Here is a 7,445-nt window from a genome sequence, read left to right as displayed (position 1 = left end):
AGGCCGTTCTCATTACAGATGCAGAAAAGCAATATAATATGAAAATAAAGCACTTTTTAATATTCAATCAAGGATTTGTTTTCAGAGACAGACAATGACCACATGGTTTTGGTAATGACAGGTTCACTGGGAGGTGACTAAGGATGTGTTCCCTATTCCCTACATAGTACACTACTTTAGACCAGGGCCCTATTGAACCCTATTCCCTATATAGTGCACTACTTTAGACCAGTGCCCTATTGAACCCTATTCCCTATATAGTGCACTACTTTAGACCAGGGCCCTATTGAACCCTATTCCCTATATAGTGCACTACTTTTGACCAGAGCCCTATGGGCCCTATATAGGGAATAGGGTTCTATAGGGCTCTGGTCAAAAGTAGTGCACTATATAGGGAAATAGGGTGTCATTTGGGACACACCTAAGGAGGCAGGTAGAGGGTTTGTTTGGTGGCCAGGCAAGAAGCATCCCCTTGAAACGGTATGACAACAAAATACACATTTTAATCTCACACAAAAATCCAGTAGATTTGAGGAAAATAACAGATTTTAATTGACTCCTGCACTGCACTCTGGGGTCGGCTTTTCCAATGCGATCGAAAGGGTGTGAACAGAACACTGTTATATCAATCAATCAATCAATCAATTAACATCGTTATACACACCTAATGATCCTCATTCCTTTTCCAATGATCCAGACATCCTTGTGAAAAGAAATATATAGAATCTCTCCCATTTTTTATTCCTCCCCCCCCCCACGCTCATATTCATAAAATAACATTTGTAAGTTTAAAAGGAGTCATTTCTTAGGCTTACATGAAAATAAAATAAAAATGAAAATAATCTTGTCTATTTAAAGATTTTGTTATAAAGTTATAAAACATTTAATATTATCTACAATATATACAGCACAATGGGTCTTTTATTACGTTTTTAAAATGAGGACGTGTCACAAACGGCGCCCTAATTCCTATATAGTGCACCACCATGGGCCCTGGTTAAAAGTAGTGCACTAAACAGGGACAAGGGTGCCATTTGAGATACAGTCTATGTCTTCTGAGGATGAAAATCTACACTTCACAATTCACATTGTTTATAAACAGTTGCAGTGTAACAGTTTAGTATGCTGGAGTCTTTGCCTCAAAGTCAATGTCAAGGTCATCAAATGTTTGATATTTCCATACGCTTCCTATCGACGTCCTGCAAGTCACCGTTCATCTTCAAAGGCGTTTCAACCTCTAGTCTTTTCATTTGATGTTTCTTCCATTTCTTCAGTTTCTTGCAGCATATATAAGCAGTCAATGTGACGACGATGCAGAACAGTCCCAGACAGGTTACCGACAGAGCTACGAGTAGCGGCTGACAGGGCAACGCGTCCTCCCTGCCAGACCTCTCTGTCAGCTTCCCCACGTACCACGGCTTCTCCTCCGTCTGGATCTCAGCCTCCCCGCTGAGAAGACTCTGGATGTAGCTCTCGTTGGAAACCGTCTCGTTGACAAAGAGGTTGACCAGGACCGTGGAGTGGAGAGGTTCTTTCAAGGGCTGACCCGTGGGTCGGCGAATCTGAGTCGGCTTTCACAGCGGCAGTGGTCTCACTCAGGACTCTAAATAGGAGATGTCCATGCGCTGCTGGGATTCGGGTCACTGAGTTGCTCGTTCAACAAGGGCCGTTGAATGTTCCTTCCGTCCAGGATTTTACAGAAAATGTCATAACGATTGTCCCACAGGCTTCGGTTATAGACCCTCCCTTCTCTCTTCCCCTTAGCACTGATATCCAGCGCTCCGATGCGCGATTGTAGAGACCTCTCGCTGCGTTCATTCCTGTGTCTTTTCTCCACGGCGTACACTTCTCTGGATCAGAGAAGGTCTCTCCAGAGTCGGCAGGGTTGTTGTTTGCGTATAGTCCATATTGGCTGCTAATCCAGATGTGCATGTCTGGCACTTTGGTATAGCCGCATCCATGGGTCTCGGCACCTGGACTGACCTCTGTATCCATCTGTGCCTGGTGTTGGGCTTTATGTGGGTATAAGCACGGCCAGAGCATCTATATGGTTGATGGTGTTAGAAACGTTATGACATACAAACGATTGGAAGGCTAGTGTCAAGCAGAAGAGAGACGGTTCCCCTCACGGTCGGACCGACATGTGCGGCGACAGGCGTGGCAGAGGAGAGGGCAAGTCGGGTTGAGGGAAGAGGCCACCTGCGCGTACGCTGCTGAGCATGCCCTGATGGGTGTCAGGGCGCTCCGCATTGGGGCTAAATTAAGCCTGTGTGTATTGTTGGCTAACTCTAATGGGTTAACCGTCCCCTGTTTGCTCAGATGGATAGAGGAGGCTTGGGAAAAACTTGGGGTTTTTTTTCTAGTGTAGGGGTGAGGCAAGGAGAAAGCTCCCTGGTGAACTCATTACCATGACCCGAGTGGGTTTTTTTCCCTTCTGGCCACACTGATTAATCCTGGGATAGTGAAGGTCAAACAGTAGCAAATAGATGTGAAGCGAATTAGCGACTCTGTATTTTGTCTTAGAGAGTAATTGAGGATAGAGATAACAATTAACAATGCTGTTTTTGAGTGTTAATGCAAAGTTTGGAATAACTATTGCTTTTTTCTTTGGTGAAAGTAATATTAGCAGACGCCTTCAATGTAGCAACATACTTCAATTATGCTTTGGGAAGTTAAGCATATCATGGACATACTCCCAACATGAAACAACATGAAATTGTACACAATACGGTGCGGGCTGCTAATATAAAATATTTTTCGGCTTTGCGCTGGATTTAACAGTGAGGGGATCGGAACCAAACAACACTGCTCAACAACAGTAGGCCCAACAAAGCCAACCTAAACAAACATGATCAACAGAATCGGCTGGAGACCATTAAAACCATGATTGTTCATGAAGGCCTGGCAGAAACCTGGAAGTTCGGGAAATGTTGCCAGCTAGCGGGCCTGTTGATGCTAATGCATGCTACATGTTTTTGACGCAGAGCCCATCTGCCTTAACCATGCTTGGGGGGGTGGCTGGGGGGTTTGGGTGGAGCGCACACCGTCCCCTCCACCACCTCCCTCCTCGCGCCATCCGCCTCTCTCCTCCATACGCCTCAGGATTCAGCAATATCAGCTCGCCAGTACCCTGATGATGTTGTCAAGTGGCCTTAAGGAGGAATAAAACAGAGCCTAGACGAGGGGTGAGGTGTGGGAACTGTTTTAGATTTTGGAGTTGTTCAATATGGTGGCTACGTAGTGCTGGGGGTAGAGCAACACCGGATTGTGGGGGAGGGATCTGTCTCTTTTTTCTAAGGGCTCGCCTCAGCCATGACATTTTGTATTAGGCTTTTTTTAGAAATTGTTATTGGCGGGAAAGTAATCCTGACGGAATACAAATTGGTTGGGGCTTTGCGGAAAAGTGTGAAATAGAAGGAAATTCCCTAGTCTGAGATGCAGATAAGAGAATATAACTCTGTGCTCTCACTAATTACTATATATAAAGTGGTAACGTCTTTATGAAAGAACAGTCTGTGTTTCTCTCATGGCAGTATGGCAATCTGATTGCTCCCCAGCCCATGTGGATTATAGCTGATAACAGGGAACTCTGACATGGCATAGTCACTCTAGACTGGTTTTCTCTGCATGCATTTCGCACTCTGACAGCCAAGCCATTTTACTCCCCGTCGGAAAGGAATTGCCGCGATTCATCCGCCTCTTCAAAGGGGGAGACACTCTAGACCCAAACTGCTACAGACCTAATACTTATGCCTACCTGCCTTTCTCAGGTCTCGAGAGCCAAGTTAACAAACAGATTACGACGGCATATTTCGATCCCACCAGTACTTCTCGCGCTATGCAATCTGGTTTCAAGAGCTGGTTATGGGTGCACCTCAGCCAGCTCAAGGTGCTAAATGGATATCAAAACCGCCATCGATAAGAGACATTGCTGTGCAGTATTCATGGACGCTGGCCAAGTTTCGGCTCCTGTCAATCACGGGGGGGGCCGGTGTTTGGCGCGATTTGTCGCGGCCTTGGGTCCCGCCAAGGGTCGGGGGATTTGGACACCAACTGAGCTCTATGCAGAGAAGTTAGGTTGCGTGAACCAGACATTGCGGAGCTTGCAATGTGCCATGGTTTTGAGAAACAAGGGCATGTTCTAATTAAGGTCTGCCTTGCGGTATATATCGATACAATGAATGGACTGATTCTGGCCTAGCGTTTCGAGCAACGAAATGACTTCGGCTGAGGTAGTGTTTGATTAAGCTGCAAACTCAAGCAGTGTGCCTCTGCTTTTATCGAGTCGTGGAGCGGTTCGTGAGCTAGTTCTATTTTAGAGGTGAGGCGGTGCAGAGGGTTCATATTCTGAGGCGTCGGCTCGATTGGCTCAGTCTCCTGTGACGCTAATAAGAGCTCTGAATCAGATAGGATTTGGGCGCTCTGTAGTGGCTGCGATGAGAAAGGTTAGGTGGGGTGATTTCTGATATCTCAGTCTATGATGAGTAATCACCATAGTTCTGTTAATCGTTAGTGAGCTTTGATCTTGCTGGGCCCTGTATAGAGCGAGCATGAGAATGTGCAAGGTGAGTCAAGTATACTGACTAAGACTGAGGTTGCTAAGTGACTTCTTGAGTGAGTAGCGTCAGATCTCTGCTCTATGTTGGACGAGAATGCGGGGAATTTGGCAGTTTAGCGAGCATAATAGATTACTTAGTGACTCGTGGTTGGCGATAAAGGAGTGTGGCGGGACTGTGGTCTGCAGCCGTAGTGGAACACTCCGCAGGACATAGTGCACTAGTATGTAAGACAGAAGCGGTGGTTCTTAGAGAATTGTGTAATATGTGGACAAGCTAGCACACAGATACTATGGTGAGAGTGGTGACCTGTATCAGTATAACTAGTACACATGGGGGTGCGGTAAGGACTTAGATGGCTCATAGCTTGCCAGATTTCACATGAAGGGCATATCATCCAAATTTAGATTCGGTATATTATGTGATTGACACATGAATTTCGTTGCGCATGAGTGTATCATATAGATAGCAGATGCATGTGAGCAGACTCGCCATGGACGTTATAAAAGGATTGCTCTTATCTGCAAGATGCAGACTGAGGGAACTTCGTATGTCCTATTCAGGACTTTGTTCTGCAGACTTACGAAGGTCATATTAGAGAAGTGGCGGGGAGCAAGCAGCTCTCGCGGTAAGAGGTGGGATTAGGAACGTACTTCGAAGGCAAATTGGTTGGCAGTCTATCAGCAGTGGGCCGATCGTTTTGTCACGCAAAGCCATAGTTACTACCCACCATTGCGACCTGTACTCTGCTTGTTGGTGGGCGCGCTCGGCTTCAATACTCGTCGCAAACCCACTGGCTAGCAGGTCGCCTACAAGTCTCTGCTAGGTAAGCCCGCTTATCTCAGCTCACTGGTCACTATAGGCAGCAGCAGCCCTATAGCAGCGCTCAGCGAGGTATATCTCACTGGTCACGGCCCAAAGCAATTCCTCTTTGCTGCCTATCTTCAGTTCTCTGCTGCAATGACTGGAACAACTGGGCAAAAATCCTGAAGCTGGAGTCATATCTCCGCTCACTAGTTTCAGCACGCAGCTGTCAGAGCAGGCTCAGCAGATCACTGCACTGTAGATAGCATCTGTTAATGATAGGCCCATCCAACTACTCATCCCATACTGTATTTTATTTATTTATCTTGTCTTTGCACCAGTATCTCTTACTGTGCACATTCATCTGTCTGGCACAAAATCAGCTCCAGTGTTTAATTGGGTATAGTTGTAATTACTTCGCCACATGGCGCTATTTCTTCCTTATTTTTCTTACTCATTGGCACCACTGTATATATATTTTTGTTCTACTGTATTAATTGACTGTATGTTTGTTTATTCATGTGTAACTCTGTGTTGTTTGTATGTGTCGAACTGGCTTTGCTTTATTCTTGGGCCAGGTGCAGTTGTAAATGAGATTGTTCTCACTGAGCCTACTGGTTAAATAAGGTGAAATAAAAAATTATATTGCAAAAAATAGCCAACAAAGCACTAAGAGGTAGTTTTTTAGAAAACGCACAAAAATTGTGTCCCTACTTTAGGATTACTTGCATATCGATATCTCATTACATTCATGGTAATCCGCTGGCATTCTTTTGGTTGATGACGGTAATAGTTTTCCATTTGCAAGACTCATACTAATACCTTATCACAAGGAAATTGATGAACATTTTATGGTAAAAACTAGAATCTTTGTACTGGCCGATGCTAATGGCAAGTATTGATTATATTCCTGCCAAAAAAGAGAGGAAAAAGTCAAGGACACGCCAACTAGCTACTTTTACAAAAAAAAACGGCATTTTCATTTGATACAACCCATTTTCCTTCAGGGCGGTGAATAGCAGGTAGACTGCGCCAAAATAGAAGGAAGAAACAAACATAAAATGTCTTAATAGGGCTTTAGCCACCATGGGTCGCAGAAGCAGCTCAATGCACATTGGATCGATTCTACAAAGTGTCTGGAACTCTACTGGAGGGATGCGACACATTCTCCACAAGACATTTAATCAGTTTGTTATTTTGTTGATGGTGGTGGAAAGCGTGTGGTTCAGGCGGCCGCTCCAGAATCTCGCCATAAGTGTCGGCAATTGGGCTTGAGATTCTGGTGACTGACTGGATCACACCACTTTACCCGCATATGCTTTTTAACGCCTGCTTTAAAGTCAACTGACTTTTTTTATTCTAGCATGGAAGCCAAAAATAATGGGCAACTGGGCATTTGTTATGCAGGACCAAGCATGAGTGGGAGTTAATTGGCACCTCTCTTTCATTCAGAGGGATTGGGTTAAATGCGGAAGTTGACGACATTTGGTTGAATGGGGGGCATATCAGTTGCGGCAACTGACTAGGTACTAGGAACGCGGCCCTTTCCCTAATTGATAGGAACGCACACTGGTGTGAAGCACCTGCTTTCAAGATACTTTGCATCGCTCATTTTAATCGAAGTGTTTCCTTTATTTTTGACAGGTTACGCTGCTACATGGTAGAAGTCATTAAGCAGGCTTTGTTCTATAGCCATTTCTTTAGGCAATTTATACCATCCCATTTCGCTCATTGACGATGGAGCCTCAGCACGGTATTGTGCTGATTAGTTTCCTTTACGAGGAGGAGCGCCCTCTAGCAGAGCAGTGGTGGTGGAGGTGGACTCTTTGTTTGATGTGAAAGGATATCACATCACTGTGCTCAGGATGCAGCTAGTCAGTCGGCTCCTCCAGCCGGGCAGGCGCAGCCTAATTAGAGCAAGCCCTAAAGTTTATTATGATGTGGACGGGCCATGGTGAGAGGGAAGGAGCCAGGGAGAGCTGAAGGAGATGGGGAGGGGAGTGGAGGAAGGGACGCTGAGGGGGCTTGTTCATGCGGAGCAGATGTTCAGCAGGCGTCGCAAATTAGATCCCGCGGGCCTTCAAG

The 7,445-nt window shown here is 45.5% G+C and overlaps 1 protein-coding gene and 1 long non-coding RNA gene across 2 annotated transcripts in view; one reads left to right on the top strand and one right to left on the bottom strand.

Moving 5' to 3' along the window:
* LOC111965284 (inhibitor of Bruton tyrosine kinase) overlaps positions 1-7,445 on the top strand; it is a 143,505-nt gene that overhangs the window by 15,134 nt on the left and 120,926 nt on the right. The gene's annotated exons all lie outside the window — the stretch shown is intronic.
* LOC139027897 (uncharacterized) lies at positions 40-1,526 on the bottom strand. The gene is made up of 2 exons (XR_011480041.1): positions 418-1,526; positions 40-386 (listed from the first exon to the last, which is right to left on the bottom strand). It is a non-coding gene; the product is annotated as an uncharacterized lncRNA (long non-coding RNA).

The sequence above is a fragment of the Salvelinus sp. IW2-2015 genome, linkage group LG6.1 (assembly GCF_002910315.2).
Source record: "Salvelinus sp. IW2-2015 linkage group LG6.1, ASM291031v2, whole genome shotgun sequence".
NCBI classification, from domain to species: domain Eukaryota; kingdom Metazoa; phylum Chordata; class Actinopteri; order Salmoniformes; family Salmonidae; genus Salvelinus; species Salvelinus sp. IW2-2015.
This window is presented reverse-complemented; position numbering and strand designations above follow the sequence as displayed.